This window comes from Vanellus vanellus, assembly GCF_965231255.1.
Source record: "Vanellus vanellus genome assembly, chromosome: 6".
NCBI lineage: Eukaryota > Metazoa > Chordata > Aves > Charadriiformes > Charadriidae > Vanellus > Vanellus vanellus.
Window position 1 is genome coordinate 24,455,958 of NC_138911.1, and position 20,542 is coordinate 24,476,499.

Sequence of the window (20,542 nt, forward strand, 5' to 3'; positions counted from 1 at the left end):
GATATGCTACAGAAACCAGACATGTGAACTGATCAGAAACACTCTTTTAATGGTGGATATCTTCAGTGCTTTCACATTTATAGTTGTCAGTCTTAACATCATTCTCTGAGGAGAAAATAGACACAATTTTCCCTGGCACAAGGCCATTGGTTGGTTTTTTTTTCCCCTTCTCTTTCTTTTAATTTTAGGCATACAACAGGTGCTTGTGGGAAAACCAATATTCTAACCTAATCATGCTCACTGTGATAAAATGCTAAGAGGCAACTCAGGGAGGAGAATGACAAAACATATCTGCATAGTTTGCACTGCAGATTTTATTTAATTTCGGAAGAAAGGCCTGTGAGGCTTACAGCGTTGTCAAAAACTGTAAATATAAAGGCCCCTTTCATATTTCTTAACGTGTAAGTAGAAGGTCCTTTAGATTCACAGATGACGCCAGACTAATGAAGTCAGTCTTCACAGCCTTTGAGTTGATATTTGGAGGGAAAGTGTGGTATGAGTAAACTATACTACTTTGAAGAGTTTCAGTTACTTCATTAGAAGAAACATCTCATTCAGCTCTGGATTTACCAGATTACCATAAGCCCACAACGTGTGCTTGCAGCCCAGAAAGCCAACCACATCCTGGGCTGCAATCAAAAGAAGCATGGCCAGCAGGTGAAGGGAGGTGATTCTCCACCTCTACTCTGCTTTGGTGAGACCCCACCTGGAGTACTGCGTCCAGCTCTGGTGCCCCCAACATAAGAAGGACATGGGCACGTTGGAACAGGTCCAGAGGAGGGCCACAAAGATGATTAGAGGGTTAGAGCACAAGACATATGTTGCAAATTCTAAAAATAAATCTACACACAAAATAATAATAATTTTTACCATTTGGTGGAAAGTCCTGAGCACTTACAAAAAGCACTAGATTACTACCAATGACTTCTTCCAGATGCATGCACCTAATGTTTAGAAGTATTACATCCATATAACATACATTAGAATTAGTTCATTCAGTATTTTCTCCTACCTTGGTTGATCCAAGCATCTCGCTTTAACATATATAAAAAGTGTTTTCTAGAACACATTTGCGATTTAATCATCAGATTATCAAAACACTTCCTAGAACTAACAGATTAACATGGATACTATCTGGATCAGACACGGGGTTCCTAGACTCACTAAAAATAGATGCTCATCAAAGCAGAAATGGAATAAAACAGCTCCAGAAGATATCACTGAGAAAAAACCTTTGCCAAAAAAAAAAAAAAAAGTTACGGGTGTTTACCTCAGACGTGGAAGGCTGCCTTGGCGGTGCCTGCAGTGCCATGAGATGCAGTCTGTCCGCTCCCTGCCAGCCCAGCCCCAGGAGTCACAGGGCCTCCTGTTCCCTCAGTGCCTGTCCTGCAGCAGTACATTCAGGTGAGAGCCCAGATTGCCAGACGAGCCCATGGGGATGAGGCAGATCCAGTGAGAGCCACCAGGGCCAGCCACAGGCCATGGATGGCCAGGCCAGGCAGTGGCCCAGCTGTAAGGTAGTGGGAATGGGAGCTCTGGTGGGGCCCAGCACTAGACCCTTGGCCTAGAGCAGCTCCCACAGGATGGTCGGCCCTGGCCCAGGCCTTGCCACAGCCCTGCCGGAGACCTCACCCCAAGACCACCAGCGGGGACGGGGCAGCTCTCGGCTGTGCTAGCCTGGGCCCTACAGCCAGAACCCCAGGAGGGGCCATGGGCTCAGGGCCCTGGCACTACTTCATCTGGACATCTTACACCTATAAAAGTATTGCGCCTATTAGACTAATTGGGGATAGAGATTTCCTTTCTCCACAGGCCCAACTCACTCCCCACATACATATTTTGAAAAAGCCTGAAGAGTAAGAAAACTCAAAATTTCAAAAAGTGCTTTGAGATACTAAGCTAATTACCTACTCAAAGCTGGGTAAACACACAGACCAGGCAACAACACTGCCATCTACCCTGATCACAGGGAGAAGCCAGCCATGAGAGATGATGGAAAAATCTACCTCTGAACACCAGGACACCTCTAGTCATCAATAAAAGATCTTCAAACACACACAGTATCTTTGCACCTGGTAATAACAGCATACAGGTGGGGATGCATAAGGCAACCTTAGGAGTTAACCTGCAATCCTTCCTTCAATTTACAAATAACATTTTATTCTTTAAAGAATATTTAAAATCATTCAGACAGGAAAATTACTCCTACTGGGGAAATTCAGGCTCTGAAACGGAGTTTTACCCTCAGTTCACGTAACTGGACCTCCCAACAGGTCCATGTCTTTCCTGTACTGAAAGATGGAAAGTCTTATGGAATGAGACATGGATCGTCTCAATTTTCTTCTTAATGGAAGCTGTTTTCTTTCACTTTGTCATATAAACTGTTGCTATTTGTTTCTACTTTTTATCCCAACACAGGAAGTGTTAATTTTCACAAATTTTGTGTAAGCTAGGATTCACTTTAGCTGTAGTGTTTGTTGCAGTGAATGAACCCATTAGCACTTCAGGACTTGATCTACAACCCTTGAAGGCTGCTTTCATGGCAGAAAATAGAACACTACAGTAACTATGAATCAGAACTATCTGTGCACTCAAGACAATTTCCAGACCACCAGAAGATAGTTCCTTATAGACACAGTACTTTAAAATGTGGAATAACTAGTTATTGTGGCAAAGCAAGTTTAAATACTGACTGGATTTTCTGCTGTCAGAAATATGAATGAAATTCTTCCAAATCCTCAGTGACAGCTAAGCCAAAATGCTAAGCTATATAGAGTATAACCTGAACACAAAGAGAAGAGTGATGATTTTCAGGTGAACAGATTGTTCTGGAATTATACTGGGCAGCAGATCACAAAACAGGAAAACCACAAAACTAATTTTTTTTTTTTTTTTTTTTTTTCCAGATTTGGCCTTAGACGTTGAGCTAGAGGCTCAACTTGACTGAATGTTACTCTGTGTACCCAATGTATGCAGAGTACTTCACACAATATAGCATTCTGGCTTTTCTGAATGATGCCCAAACTTCCAACTTGGGCATTAATGTTTTGCACTAAGTAACAGCACTAAAGCTTAGCACATTTTGATATTGGTTTTATTTGGAAAATGCTAGATTGCATTAATATTCCAACTGTCTCCTTTTCTTGTACATAGCTCCAAAGAATTATTACACAAAGGCAGAGACCAAAAATGAAGTTAAACAAGAAGTGGCTGCTAGTTCTCCACTAGCAACACAATTCTTTGCTTCGTAGATAAGAAAAGTTAAGTGCCCTTTGGTTCAGGTGGGTCTAAATTCTGTGTTAAAATATCTAATCTGTCTTTGTAGACAAGTACTTCAGGAGTAAGGGTGCTTGTTTACAAGCGGAAACTTCTTAGAGGCATTTCTGTATACAATATGTTTTTCAGCTAAGCAATGAATGAACTCTACTTCACAAAACTTTCTTCTGTTTCAAATATATTTTAAAAGCTTAGTCTAGATCTGTCCTTCATTTTGGCAACTTACTTTAAAAGTATTTTTTTTTAATGAAACATTTTGTTAAGGGCCCTTTTCCTTCAATGCTCATTTGAAGTAGCTTTTTGTGCTAACTGAAAATCCATTACTGTTTTTTCACTTGAGACTTGTAGAGGTTTCATTTTGGATATAAGAGACAGTGAAAAGCCAATGCTGGTTTGGGTTTTGTTTGTTTGTTTGTTTTTTCCTAAATCTGTGAAAAACAGACATAGATGCATTCTCTAATCTCCTTTATTTGGCAAAGGAGAAATAAAATAAATGAATGATTCACAATATCCAGCATCATAGTCTATAAGACATGAAGGTGCCTCTGTAGATCAGAAACTAGAGCTGCAAGTCCTAAAACGTGCTACATCATTTTACAACTTATGTTCTAATCTTAGCATTCTCATTTGTCTTCTGATTATATTGCTTAAGGGAACATTCCAGCTACTAAAAATAAATGTAATAAACAGAAGTGTAATAAACTGAGAAAATTATGCTCCTGAGCTTTGGAATTTTATACCTTAGAACAATGCAGTCAACAATTTCAGCCAACGTGTTGTGCAATATGCTTTGATCAGCTTACAGTACCTGTTCTCTCAAACATAGCACAGGCATGATACCATCCTGACAAGCAAACCAATACTTGAGTGAGGAACAAATAAATAAGCCATTTTGGTTTACGTGTCCAAGCTGCTTTTAGACATGTAGTTTGTTTTAATTATTTAAATATTTAACTATCTAATGAAGATAAATATCTTCACTACTTAGCCTTTAATCTAAAATAAAAATGTTTTGCTGATTTTGTCATTGAGAATTTTAAGACTGTCTCACTTAGGTACAGGCTGTAACAGAGGAGTTTCCGAAGCATTTTAGGACAAATTATTTTAACGAGAAAAAGGAGGGACGAGAACCTAAAAACATTTTAAAGGCAAAAACATTCTGAACTGATACATCATGCACTCTGAAGAACACCATTATTGCCTCCTCTACAACGCTTTCAGCTTCAGGAGACATCATACCCTAGCATTTAGTGATATTGAAAACCTCCAAACCATCCTTCCAAACTAAGTATTGAACATAACAAAGTACAACTATGTTCATTGTACCAAGTTAGAAAGGATCCTCAATGATAATCTCACCAGTAAGAGTCTCATCTCTTTTGTAAAGAAAAGACTTTTCAAAAAAACCTCAGAATATGAAAGCATTATAAACAGTTTTGACATGTACTTGCCCGACCAAGTAGAGATGGCATCTGTGTACCAGGCAGAACAGATACTGGACAACTGAGGAATTTTATGCTCTTCTGTCATTTTAGGAAGATATATATCTTTAAAATATATCCTGCCACAGAAACTACACCATAAATGTATGCCACAGATACATTTTTAATCAAAGTCTGCCTTTATAGCACCAAAAAAATTTGTGGTTGACAGTCATTATGATGGTCAACAACTACAACAGCCATTAGCAAGAGCAGTGCCTTTATTCTTTAAGACTACTATATAGTCTATTAGAAACCATGTACCTGGAGCAAAGATGCCTCAACTAAGTTGATAGTCATATGCGGTACTTCCAATAGAAAGGAAGAATAAGATAAATCCTGTCTGCAGAATACCCAAGGGCATTACAACAAGAACCTCTCTGACAAGACTAGGAAAATCATGTCAAGTCCTTCCACCAACTAGTTGGTACGCTTTCAAGAACTCTTCCCCAAAACTTCATAATGTTTCTACCAGGAGGACAAGTAAGGAAAACATCAGTCTTTCTATTACCCACAAGATTTCTGTTTCCCTCGTTCACCTTCCAGATCAAGATTCAGCAGTAGGTAACACAGGTCTTATACATAGCAATGATGGTGGGACTCTTTTCAATAACCAGATCCAGGAACTACTTCCTGATGACATTCTCTAATCCTGAATAAGAATTGGCTAGCCAGCTTGGATACACTTGTGCAAGACCAACAACTTGTGAAAATGGTATTTAGTCCTAGCTCTTCTCATGTCTGTCATGGTAAGCCAAATCTTATCTCCATAGTAAAGCATTCCTTAAGGTAGTCAGACTCAACACAGATAGAATAGATTCAACATAGAAAGCAGCCAAAAGCATAACAGTAAGCAATGATCTGCCTTTAGTCCACACTTGTTTCTTTCTCTAGTACCTGCAATTTGTCTCCTGCTGGTGACCCAGTGGTCACAAAAAAACAACAAGAACATTCTGTTCCACAAGACAGGACACTATGTCCAACAAAATGGATATTTTAAAAGACTACTTACAGGGCAGCTATCAGTTTTGATTTGCAGCCTGGCTTCCGAAGGTAGAACATTTTCTGAGTCCTGTTTTGTTTCCAGTCAATTCTAAGCTTGCTAATAGACCCCACTTAATTTCTGTGTTTACTTTAAGAACTGAAACTTGAGAGTCTTCTCCCACTCTTTCTTTTCTGCTTATGTATCATGCAAGACAGGACATCATTTAAATATGAACAACTGTTTCTAATATTCTAAGGAGGCCCCAGAAAGATGCCTGTATTTTAAACCCTCCATTTCCTCATTCTCCATTTGAACATCAGGTCATAGAGCGCGATAAGCTAGCTTTCTGAGATAGTAGTTCTCCTATCATTCTTCATTACCTGTTGGCATCCAGAATGATCATCAGGGCACAGCAAGGGTTAGCTGTTCCCAAAGCAATAAAAAAGTCAGCAGGGCAGATGCCCCTCAGAGAGGGAACAGATCCAGAGATCGTGACCAGGTTCAACCAAGAGCACAGATCAGCAGGAAAATTCATAGCAATAAAGCAGGTCCAAGATGAAGTCAGGAAAACAATCTGCAGGATAGGAACAGTTAAAGGTAATCGGGGGGAAATCTTGTCCAGACATCACTGAGCAGGTTCAGAAGGACAAGACAGGTGAAGTCAGTCTATGGGTGAGGGGCCAGATCAACAGGGTCCATGCCTAAGCACCAGCCCAGCTGAACAAGCTAGCAACCAACACTCCTACAGCACAGCTCAGAGACTGAGGACTCGGGACTGAGCTTTAATGGAGCCCTTGGGCCTATGGGCAGGGATGTGGATGGAGGTCCCAGGTGAGGCTGGTCAGGGCCATTAGAGCTGTTAGTACACTCAGGGCCCTGGCGTGGATGTTCTTGGCCACCTGTTCATGATTTGGAGGTAACCTAACAATCTGCAATAATTAGACAGAAATTCTGCCAGTGCAAGAGATGTTCTAGTCTAGGCAACTCTCACTGGGAGAGCTTCCCCGGAGTTTCTTGAAACAGCACTGAAGATATAGATGCACTTTTACTTATCTTTACTGTTCACAGAAGAACGCAACCAGGGCAATATTCAATTAAATCCAAAAGTGTGTGGGTTTTTTTTTAGAAAAGCTAATTTTTTAAAATTTAAAACATAAAGCACCTTTAATCTATAGTTCTAGCTGTGCTAAGATAGCACAAAAACCAGGAGCTTAGTAGAATTCAGATAAGCATTAGTCTTAATAGGCTTAATGCAAACATGTAAAATGGAATAATTTTTGAGATACAAATCCTCAAGCTCCAAGGCATAAATCAACCAGGAAATGAAAGAAGTTAAAAGTTCATTCCATTATGATCTACTTTTCAGAATAAGCATGATCAGAAATGAGCACTTGATCACAGGTTTGATCCAGTGTGAAATTTTGCCTTGTTTTATTGACTTTTCTTATGGCTTTACTTACATATAAGCTATCAGGACAAATTCTGACCTAAAAATGTATAGCTCTTGATTTTCAACTCTAACCAGAAAATCATTCATCTTATGCACCTATGTACTTCCTTGCATTTGTGTATAATAAAACAAAATATTTTATAGAAAATACAAGAATGCAGAGAAGTTTCTGCCTAGGTTTAGAAATCAAAAAGTATAATAGGGCACAGACAATTTTGTGCATACACAAAACATTAATGGAATTAAAGATGAAGCCTGAGCCTTGGAAATAGAAATAAAGTTTCCTGGTTTCTTGTTGGAAGAGAAACTTACAGTACATAGCTTGTAGAGGAAGACTCATAACAGAACCAGGATAGATCTCCATTACTGGTCCTTCTTGCTTATCCCAAGATTTCTCAAAATATTTTGTATATAATGAAACCTCACAGCACTTCTGAAATAAAAAAAAACAAACAACATTCTTATCCTCACTTGATGGTTAAACCGAAGCATTGTGAAGTGGAGGCACTTGCTTGTGAAAGACAATTGGCTGGAAAAGTTGTACAGTGGTAAGATTTTGCCTTGGATTTAGCATACCTGGATCCGAATTTATCCTCAATGTAGTTACCTAGGTTAAAGAGTAAAAGGTCAGTCAAAATTCCCATCACGTGTGCCAGGCACTGGACTTTTAACCACTAAAGCCCTGTGGGCACTGCTGTTGTTTCTGAAAAAGTGTTGTTTCTAGTACGTCAGAACTGAGGCCATTCACATTTCTTTAATACCTAAACCTGAAATACACAGATGAGGTATTTTCTTCAATGTACCATCTATGAAGCCCAAAATAGTAAGCGAATGCTTACCTAAGAAATACTTACAGAATTAAGGTCAAAAGAAAATACAATTGTATCCACCTGTTTCATGCTAAAGTTTGTCCAGAAGAGGAGCTTTGCCTCTTTATTAACCTTTACTTGGCATACAGGAGGTTTGGGTTGGTGCCTCTTTTGTCTTTTCAGAGAAACCAAAGAGCTCTCTTCAGTTTGTAAAAGGAACAATTTATTTCCAACATAAACAGTCCTCATACTGGAGAGCTTTTATAGTTCCCCGCTCATACTTACTGTCATCATAACTACGGATACTCTCCAGATAGTGCATATATATAAACCGATGGTTCAGATGCTTATCTTGTTTTCTAGTCCAAGAGTCAGGAATTTTTCTTTGTGGTTCAGCCTGTTTCTTATTTCCTCGTTTGTGCAATAGCATTAGTAACACTTTTCTAGTTATATGAATGAATATGTTAAAATTGCAAGGGACGCAGATATTAGAGAAATTAGCAGACTAATCCAATCAGGGTTGGATTAGGATTCAGCAAAGCACATGTAGACTCCCAATGATGAACTTTCAACCATTATCTTACTCTCCCCTTTTTACCTACACAAAAGAAAAGCTTAAAATTTTCCACAGGGGGGTTAAGATCAGGGAATCATTAAATGCTCAACCTTAGGAAGCTACCAGGTGCCCAGACTGGGCTGCAAAATGCCATAACTGGTCTTGATCCTGTGTTGACTTCAGCAACAGCCTATACGGTCACACTTTTAATCAGCTCCTTGACTCATTTCACAATCCAGACCCTTGCAGAAATTTACCTCATATTTTCCTGGCACATCTCCCATAAACTGTTGAAATAGATAGTTCTGAAGAACTGGCATTAAATTTCATTTATGTTTCCATACTTGGATTTAAGCTTTTTCAGAGCTGGCCTCTTAACTATGAGAAACAAGAAGTCTATGTTTTTACAAAGCATTTGTACAAAGCGCCCCTTAATGTCCTGCCAGCCTCCACACTGAACTGACAGTCGTATTTGCATAAGCAGAGAAGCAGGAAGTGCAAGGAGACAGATGGGTGAATATTAATTAATGCTTATAAGGCTGGGGAAAAAAAAGTAATTTTAGATTTCTAAACCTCATTTCCCAAACAACCTTGTCTTATTTACATTATTATGTAGTGCTAGCAGACAGAATGTAGTAAATGCATAAGAACCTACAAACTTTAAGTATTTCTTGAAAGGTAAGCACAGAGAGATGTATATATGAGAGTATTCCAGTTCAGCTCCTCCAGACACTGGCAGAGGGCAAAAGCAATTTCTTACATGGTAGAAACATGTTATGACCAGAAAACTGTGTTATTTAATCTTGCTATGAGTTGGAGATCCCAACGAAAACTTAACAAAAAATAGAAATGTAAGGCTATTACTGAATATCAGATTTGATTCCTGATTAGATACCACAAAAGTAGCTATGAATAGTAAAGGCTAGGATGTCAACGTAAAGCCTTATTGTCTATGTTTTTTGAAATGTAAACCACATATTCATAGAATCACAGAATGGTTTAGGTTGGAAAGGACCTTGAAGATCATCAAGTTCCTACCCCCTGCCATAGGCAGGGACACCTCTCACTAGATCAGGTTGCCCAAGACCATGTCCAGCCTGGCCTTGAACACCTCCAGGGATGGGGCCTCGACAACCTCTCTGGGCAACCTGTTCCAGTGCCTTACCGCCCTTAAAGTGGTATTGTATACCATCTTTATGGCAAAGAGTTACTATTACTGTGAAGCTCTTTCTCACTGCCAGATTAAACACAGCACAGCAGCTGTGATGCTGAATGTACTCCATCCGTTATCTCAGAACACAGCTGCTCCAAGATCAGGTACAATCAAACATTACATCTACTTTGGTTCTGAAAACTGGAGTATGTCCCCCCAAACATGGCTACCATGTTATTGAATGTATAGTGCTAGCAACATGACTGCATTTTCTCTACCAAGTCAGTATGCGCACTGAATGACTACATTAATTATGTCCATATACAGCATCTACTGTGCTAGTATATGCACTAGATATTGGCATACTAACGTTTTGCTGATATTACTGCATTCTGATACAATTATTTTGTAAGCCTTCATTAAATACCTACTTATCATACTTCAGTATGAAAAGGGCAGCTTTTGCATGATCTGAAGATGATGGCAGTATAAGTCAGATGAAAGAACAGCCTTGAAATGAGAATAGATTTTTCACTATTTTCAGGCTTCATTTCCTATTTAGGCAGGAAGAATAAGACCTAAACCTGTACAACTGAAAAAAAAAAAAAAAGTTATGTCACTGGAATGCAATAGGATGCTATTTTATTCACACTCAGTAGTAACTCAACAGACCTGTTCACGTGTAGATCAGTAAAGTCTAAAGTTCTATTAATTTTGCTGTGAATTCATTCACAGTGTGCCTGGCAATGACTCTGAAAAGTTAAGAAAAATATATTAACAGCTGTGGAAACATCTGCAGATCATTTTTAAATTATAGTTTTTTGAATACGAACAAAAATGCCTTCTGTTAATTAGCACATAGTAGTATCTTTCTTATAGAGACATCCCAAAGTATTATATATGAATCTGTTAATAAACAGAAGAAAGGCAGCCACAACTGGGACAAAACACACAAGATCATTAAGTGGCCACACCACTTCCACTGAGCAGACCTGCCATTGCTTTTAATAAAGGTAGGATCCATCCTAAAAAAAAAGAAAAGAAAAAAGAAAAAGGGAAAAGGAGGAGGAGAAGAGCTTATACAGTGCTTATACAATATTTAGATAGATCTTTAACCTCAGGGAAATTGATAGATTTTTTTTTTGAAGGTGCAGTAACCATTTAAAAAAATTGAATTCTATCTGTATGTCGTGATTTTTGCTCTTAACACAATAATTCTTCAGCAAAATTTTTTATAAATACTTTCTTAATTAACTTTCTTCCTTTCCTTTTGATTATAACCATCACTTCTTCATTACACTAAAAACGTAACCTCCCTTAAAAAGAATAGGAAACTGTTTTATCTTTCAAGAATGTATAGAGAAATAAAAATTATATTTGTGTGTGTGTGTCCATGTATTCATGCCTGGTATATACACATAACCTTTAAGCCTATACTCAGATTCACCTAGTAAAAAAAAAAAAAACCAAAACAGGAAAAAATAACTTGGACATTAATTCTACTGTTGAACCACAATAGATTTCCTGAAATCTCAGGAAAGTCTTTATTGAAGTGAAAAACTTTATCAAGTTTCATCCAAGGAGCAGATGAGAAAGAGCTCCTGGACAACTGTACGGCTTCCCATTCTAGTGCAACAGTGTCTCTCCCCCACATACTTGGGAGAACATGGAGAACTGGCTACACTGAACTGGTCCCTGAGAAAACTCACAGAAAGGTTCAGCTGTGATTTCTTGAAAGTTCATTGACCTGAAGGTGATTTCATGAAACAGTTTCAACTTCAGACTGCAGAGATTCCCAATAACATAATGATGACAGAAGTCTAAACGATGAACGAACAAATGCCACCAGTTTAAACACCCAGCTTTTCCTGAGTTCTAGGCCCATGAATGCTGGTTTACAGTATAAAATTCCAGATAGTTTAAGGAAAGAGAAATAGATTTTGTAAACATTTTCTAAGTCTAAGCATCTTTAACCTTTAAAACACATAGCACTTTTACTCATCCAGATAAAATACTGAATTCTTAGGTACTATTTATTGACTTAGATTCCCTATTGTCCTTTAACTATCTACAGTATTGTGGTAGCCATCCTTACTTCATTCACACATTCTCAGACTGAGAAGTCTTCTCTAATGTTTGTAAGTCTTTGGTTTGGCCTGTTTTTAATCCTACTCTCAACACACCTCCTTCCCTCCCTTTTGTTTCCTCAGTTTCTCTTTGCTAGCTCAGCAAACTTTCTGCTCAACTTTTAGATTCCTACATCAACAATTCCATCTCTCCATTTTTTGGAAGACTCTCTTACCCCTTAAAACAGTAATTCTCTGCACTTAGGCTGGATAAAAATAGTTGGCATACAGCCATGCTGTTGTTCCATTTAGGTAACAGGTCTTTGACAGCTCTCCAGACTATGTAGCCTGTTTTCTGTCTTCTGAATACAAGACATAAGGGGCAAGAATATGGCAAAATAATAATAGTGGATTGAACGTATAGTCTCAGAGAGAATTCACAGACTGTTCACAGATTGATTCCCAAGTTTATATCTCAATATAGAAAAAGGATGGTGCAGACACAAACATTACTATATTTTTTGTACATTTGCTTTATATGCAGAAAAAAAAGCTAAGACAATTAATTTCAGACTTTTGAAAGCTGTTGTACTTACTATAAAGGCTACATGGGAGGTGGCATTTATACTTTACTAAATATCAAGCTCCTCAGAAGATAACAGCTGAGTTATATACACTCCCCATATGAGCTAGTTGGTCTTATAATGGAATCAAATAGCACTCACTCCAGGAGCACTAGCAGAGTCAAGTTTTCATGTGAACTGTTTCTTCTAATAACATAGAGAAGACAGAAATTTTATATGATGGGCAGAAAAACTAGAGAGAAGAGTGGAGGTGATAAAGCAAAAGCGATAGAGATAGGAATAAATTACAAATTGCCATTCATTCACTGGAGTACTGCAGCTGACCTAGTATCAGGAAGATTATCAGGTATTTATCTGTCTCGAATGTTATAAATCACAGGTAAAAGAAGGTTTTACATATGCCTCAGAAGACACTGCAGCCGAATTGATCCCATAGCAGCTGCAGCACATGTGAGTATAAATCACAGGATGCCCAGTGAGGCTGGGATTTGAAATTGAGCTGGACCAGTTCAGAAAAGAACAGTCTAGTCTGCTCTGAGCTGTATTAATCTGTATAAGTAGCATGGGGGAAGAGGAGGGAGGGGGAATAAAAAAGGATTAAGAATGAAAATAAAATCAAGACAGAGTGCAACAGAGTGCTACAGAGTTTAACCCCAAAGTGCTGGAATTGGGGGTTCATCCAAACCACAGAGAGGATATTCCCTGATATACGTATTCCCTGATAATAGAAAAGGATTTTGTTTAACAATAGAGTTATACCCTTTACACTAATTGAATATGGATGCTTATTTTAAGCCTTCATTCAGATTGCTCACTATATGATTAGCAGAGAAGCTGGAGAATATGAGTTCATAATTTGATGCGATAACTGGGAATGAGAACTCCTTGATCATGTTTCACAATTTATCACAAGTGCTGGACAATGATATATGTAAATTTATAAAAGAAGACACAACATATGATTTGAGAGTATCCAGAATTAACCTATAGCCGTGTAGAGTTTAAGGATTATGTCTGATATCTCTCAGATACATTTGTTAGACAAACACAGGTAAAGTTGATAAATTAGAGCATACTTTGCTAATAAGCTTTGAAGCCAACTTTATTAACAGTTAGAAAATATTACAAAGTCTTCAGCTGAAAGCTGCAACAAGAAAACAAATAGTTATTTTCTATCAAATTCCCCAAGTGATGCTGAGCCTGCAGATTCCAGTATTGGCATAATTTGGGGGTGGCTTTTAGAACAGATCGCAACATTTGCTTTCTCATTACAAAGGCAATCTAAAGAACCACTGTCATCTAGAAAGAGCAGGAAATTTTGAGCCTTTAAGCATTCCACTGTGTTCCAGCCCAGAGGTGAATGAATATTTGAAGGTAAAATAAAAAATGTTGTACACACAACCCTTAAGTACCCTCATGGAATAAAAGGTTCCATATGAAAGTAAGAGATTATTTTGCTTGTCTGAAATGAGCTAAGAAAGATAATGACTGGTCCAATTTAGAAAATGAGATGCAAACAATTGAGAGAGGCTTTGGATCATATGAGTTCTAATGCTTCTGCTATTACATCTTTTTATGATTGAAGCACTACTGTTTGATGAAGCATTTTCTTCTAAATGATACCATCAAAGATATTAATGAAGCAGGAGACCTAGTGAGTTAAATTAACATTTTTAGCTTTCAAAAGTTATCCTGGTTAATATTAATTAGGACACAGAAAGTATAATAGCTAACACTAAAGAATCTAGAATAATACAATATTTACTAGTTGTTTATTTGATTGACTGCGAGGCAAATAAACATTGTGAAAATATCTGTCTATGCCCAGTTAATTTGCATTATGGCAAATTTTAGTTACTTCTCCTTTCCAAACACTGACTGTCTCAGCCTGATGTATAGCTAAAGGTGATGTATTAACATTAAAATCCTTTGTCCCTGCCCTCAGACAAACAAACAGACAAAAAAAAAAAAAAAACACAACAAAGAAATATGCAAACATTATAATACAATAATTACGAAATTATTTGTAGAGGACAGATCTAAATGTGATCTTCACACCGATAGCACAACTGGTGATGCTCTGAAAACTAAGCTAAATTGGGGAATTATTATGAAACAAAGTTCTTGTGAAACAAAAGGTTATAAAAATGTTATCAAAGACTTTGTCACTAGAGTTTTCCTTTGCCAATGCCGTCTCCACCATAACTCCCTTTTCAAACCTTAATGCAGTAGGATATTTTATACAGTAATATTCGTGGCAACTACCGCAGACTGATTTCCTCTCAAGAACCTCATATTTTGTTCAGCAGCTCTTCCATAGGCCCCAAAAACCAAGCTGATCACAGCCTCATGTGTGCAGAATACCACAGGAGGATATCGGTAGGATTCCATTGGAGTTTCTTTCCCTTCTTTTCTTCTCTTTGCATGACCATCTGCTTCTGATCACTAAAAAGTCAAATTACTTTGGTCTTCTCCAAAGAGACACTTTGACAGATTACATACTTAAATTAGCTTAGCTTCACTCAATTTATTGTAATTCACATCAACATCACGCTGCTTATTTGGGGCAAAGGTGTTTTTCCAAATGTCTTTTGGACAGGAAAAACACAGGATTACATATGGTATCTGTTCATTACTGTGCAACTGCTCTCCTGAAAAACAGGAGACATTATAAAGAAGATTTTGAAATTGTGCTCAGGGAAGAATAAAATGGTGTCTGTATGAGAGGAGCAACACACATGAATGCAAAAAAATACTGTTTGAGCTGAAGCTTTAAAAGCCTTTTGTATACTTCTGTAAATTTCTCAATCTCAACTATACTAGGAAACCAACAGCTGGTGTGAGGAAACACCTGTCTGTACTTAACTGAAAAACAGTTGTGGAATTTTCTTAATGATTGTTAAGTATTGACTCACTGAAACTATTATTGGGAGGGTTGGTTCTGAGCAAGATCATGTTTATCTAAAATTATTATAATGAAAAGGTTTTAAAGCCTTTGTTCACATAAAAAATGCTATTAAGTTTAATTATAAAATAAATATGGATTATTTTAAAATTTAAAAATTGAAATAAATAGTTAAAACATGTTTCAGAAAAGCTATTCTGAATTTCGTTTGGAATTACAGGTTAGAAAAAAAATAGGAAATTTTATTTTTTGTCCCAATTTAAAATAAGGAACTATATTAAAATTTTGAAAATTATTAGAAGAAAATCATTGTTTGAATGCGTCATTTGCCTAGTATTCTTATGAGCACCTAATTAAATTCCTACACAGATTCTTAATTATAATTAACTTTCATTCTCCTAATGGCAACTTGTTTATTTAATGCATTAAATAGAATTTTATCTACTTTTTTATCAACACTTACTTTGTACGTATCCTGTGTTGTACCTCATCCAAAATAACTCTAAAGACTGAAAACACATATGAATTTGTTAGTTGACTGAAGCTAATGTCCTCACATTTTAAACCCAACCCAAACAACTGTCACTTCAAAACCATGAATGAAAGCATTCACCAATAATAAATAACTGAAAGCAGTATTTATTTGTCCAACTACTATAACACCTAATCACCTTTAATAGTAGGTGCTACAAAAATACTAATACGTGGGAAATCATAATGCTTGCTGCACAGCCTTAGCAATTTAAGACTACAGTAAGAATGGGAGGACACATTCATACGCACACATGTTCATATAGAATTTTTACACTTCTATGTATACACATGCATACATAGATGATGTATTTTAAATACCTTGGATAGATCTGTTGCCATCACTATAAAACTTTTGTATTCCAGGAAAACTCAAATAATCCAATATTCAAACTTAGAGATTATAGTGAGCCAACCAATTAATTTAATACACATATATCTGCCTTATCTTTCTTATATTTCAAAATGTTCTCCCATTATACTTTGAAGATAAAAACTAAAGAGGGAATATACTATTTGATTGCTTCTAAATTTTGAGGAGGATCCAATGAAGAGTTCAAAATAAAACACACAAATTATTTTACCTATAAAAAACTTTTAGACGAGTTCTATATAATAGACATCAGTCATATGAAATCAGGTAATTCTAGAAAATATCAATATATTTGATTTGTTGTGTGAATAGAGGATTGTCTTTTTTATTTATCTGCTGGTTTCTGAACTTTAGGTTGCACTGCCTGTACATCTGCATAGTTTTACTCTATAGTTCTAATTACTAGGTGTTTTTACCAGATGGGACACCCATCGTTCACACCCATGACTGCGACACTAAGGAAATCCAACAAATACCCCAAGATTTTCAAGACTGAGAGATTTCACAAAATACAGTATGACTGCCACAAAGCAAATCACTATCCCGAATAGACTAGATTTTGTGCAGACTTATATTCCTAAAGTAGTGAAAAGCAAGCAAAAGCACATGCGAGGTCAAAAAACATGTAAGGCAGACGCTACTGTCACCCCTCCCTACCGCTGTGGGCGCCACTAACTGTCACTCCATGCTGCCACCGACTGGCCCACCACGGTCTGCACACTTCAGTACCTGCACACCTGCGGCTCTTGACATCCTTTTTCACATTGAATGGGATGGAGATAAATGTTCTTCACATTTTAAGTAGGCGATAAAATTAATAAATTGATGTTAAAATACAAAAGCACTGCAGCCAAAATGATCACCGTCCATTCAGACCAAAGCCCTCCTCTGCCACAATATCTACGCAGCTCAAAAAATTGCTTTCTCTGCTTAAGTAACTCACAGATTTAATTTTGCTTGGAACATTCAGTTAATGCTCAGGCCTGCACTCACCTACCCATTCGTTCCTGGTTACAAGATTATCATTTTTGTTTTCAAGACCAACTTCTCATTTGAAACTTGTCTGAGCATGCTACTTAAATGTGAGGTCCATTGTCCACTTAAGGGTACTGCGATTCTATCAAAAGCTAGGACATCTTCCAGTTGGGGCACAGTGCAAGGATCTGATACACAGCTTTTACCCCAGGCCATTCTCACTCCTTACATGACCCTACCAGAGCCTCTTGGAGACACTTCTATGACAAACCAACTGCTGCCTCCCAGATTACAAAGCCCTGAGAAATCACAGCCTAAGGTGGATCCAGACAAAAATACACTGTATTTCTTTTGTGAAATAACAATAATCTGCTGTTATTACCAGCACTTCTGAGTTGCAAGGTATGGGCTTTATAAAGAGCTTTATAATTTCCTACCTACCTATTACATGGGCCTTTTTCCTTTGAGCAGAAAGAATTCTCAAAGGAAAGGGAAACTCAGTTTTGATGCACAGATCAGATTGAAAACTATGAACATCTAGACTATGCAATTATAGAAGCACAAGACTTTGCATGTACAAGCAGCTGTTACTGTTTGCATATGCAAATTCTAAATAAGAGCCCCACAAGCACAATTATTATCTGCTTTGCCTACCGGCATGAGTAGATCCTGGGAACACAAGTGAAGAAACACAGATGTTCTGAAAGTGCAATAACTTCTCTGAAGCTTGACAGTTTTTTTTTTCGTTTATGATTCTTGAAAGTAAATTTCTCACATATCAAAGTTCTTCCTTTCAAGTTGGCCCTTCATACTGTGATTACATAATTACCATTTTAATTACTACAAACAAAATAGAGAGAAGGTATTGTGTCTTTATCCAATTACCTTTCTCCCAGTGAAGATTTAATACTGTAGAAACTTTCTTCAGCAGCTTCTAAGTTCACATATACTGAAAAATCAATCCTACATTGGAAAAAGAAGGTTTGGGTTTTTTTGACAAAACTATTTCTCAGTGATTTCTCCAGACCTTTGCTAAGGTGGTTCGGCCATCCCTGTGACACACAGCAAAAGATAAAATTCCGCAACTATAATGTGCCACAGAAGGAGAACAGAAGAGGTCAAAGATGACTGTAATATCATACATAACCTATATAGGCAAGAAAGCAAGGAATTCCTTAAATACAATTTCCAGATCACACTAGAAAATGGGACTATACCCCCTCCCCCACTCTCTCCCCCAGTATAGGGAGTGAAAAGAAGCAAAAAATAACCCACCACAGTTTAAAAAAGACAGAACAAAAAAAGACAGCCATACTAACATACTAACTTGACAGCCATATTTACTTGAACTGAGGAGATTAAATTTCCTTCTGATCTTTAATATGGAGATAAATTTAAACCTAAAATATGAGTAGGACAAGACAACAAACCAGTTAGGAGAATTTGATTCCACTGCAACTTGCTTCCATAGTGTCTCCCCTTGGGTTTTACATCTAGTCATTAAAAAACTGAATTCTACAACTGTGGAAGAGAAAGAAGAGGAGAAAAAAAAAACCTCCATAGCCTCAGCAAGTGACCAGGAACACTTTGAAGTTTAAGATTAACAAAAATAAAAGTGCAAATTAGAGGTTGCCAAGACTTCTTTCAACACCCTTTAGATATACTGGAACATCAGATATCAATGTGTTCATACTTCTTATACCAGGAATTCTTGGACATATTTATATAACCCCTTCCGTAGGCTTATTTCAAGCTTTGCCTTAAAACTGTTTAGATTCTTTGTCCCCACCTTACTGAGAAATCATTTTAGAATCTCATTTGACTTCTTCAAATCTACTCTCAATTTATTTATGACCAGTTAATAATAATTTATATGGTTTTAATCTCATCCTTTAACAGAAGTATTTTTCCCCTTCAATATGTAGCTGGACTACACTACACAGGCCATGCCTTCTCCTGTTCTCTGAACTGCACTATAGCTCTCCCTACTCTGAATGTGTTCCAAGTCACATTATTTCTTCTTAGAATAGTAGCCAATATGTCACACTACATATTGCTTATTAAACAATGGCAGTAACATTCCTCCAAGGCTGATAATAATATTCACTTAATGCCTTCTAGAACCTCCTTTGTCATTACCCTGCCACTGTCAGCAGATAGTCATTCTCTGACTGACCAATACATTCAGATTCCGTCCTTCTCCCACAACCTCCTTTTGGTAAGTCCCCAGGTTATACCTAAGTTCCTAGTAGAGTTCTCTTCCTGCCAGACTTTACTGCTGGATTTCAATCTAGAGCAATTACTCAGAACAAGATCACCCCCTGCTTTTCACTGTTGAATGATACAATCAATCTGTGCCTAATGACAGCTCTCACACTTTTGAATACAGCCTTGTCTAAGAAATCAGTTATCATATTTAAAAAGATACTAAGTAATATTTTTGCCTACAGCTCTGAATCAGAAAAAAAAAAGTGCAAGTTTTATGTTATTACCTTTATTAGTCTGTCCTTCAATAACAAGCCATGACCTCATTCTTGTTAGGCCTACTTGTGCACCCATATATGAATATTAACATACACTTATGTATATTTAAAAAGGCCCACCATATCAACAAATACAATCCTTGCAACTTGAATGTGTAACGCAGTATCTGTTTAACAACATCCTATGAAACTTAAACGCAGTGCCTCCAGATGCTATTTGAAAATTGAAATTACTGGTGAGGAAAACATGCTTTAAACACATTAAATGCATTAAAATGCATTAGAAATTTAAACAATCAAAAATAAAAAGCATAAAAAATTTTATAAACATTATAAAATATTGTTTTCGTGTTACTGTGTTTGTAAGCAATGTCTTTTTTGTCCTTTTAAGTATTTGGGGGATTTTTAGGAAGTCACCAAAATATTCTGTATCATTTACCAAACGATCAGCCATGAATTAGAAACGCCAATAAGTGTTTTCATGACATCTCCAATAAAAATGAATGCAAACTCTATATCTATGGAAAATGCTGAAACAAAAATAAAATGCCAAAAGCAACAGTTCCTTTCAAAAGTAGTATTTGGATTAATGACCTTTTTCAAAGAAAAGATCCTTTCAAAAGCAATCAGCTTGACAAACTATTTAACAGAAATACATTTAGAACGACTGTGAACAAATCAATCAGTCTGAGTGCACAGAAAAATGACATGCTACATGATTTTGACACAGATGACGTCGCTTCATGAACAAAGTAACTCAATGTGCTTAATCCAGCAGATGAGAATGGGGGACTGGCTGCTCTTCAGTCTGGCAAATATCCAAACAAGGACTATATTCCTATGACTTTTATTGAAAAGTCACTGCTAGGGAGTTCTTCATTCAGAAGTACACATGCATAAGAAGCAAATTTCCAC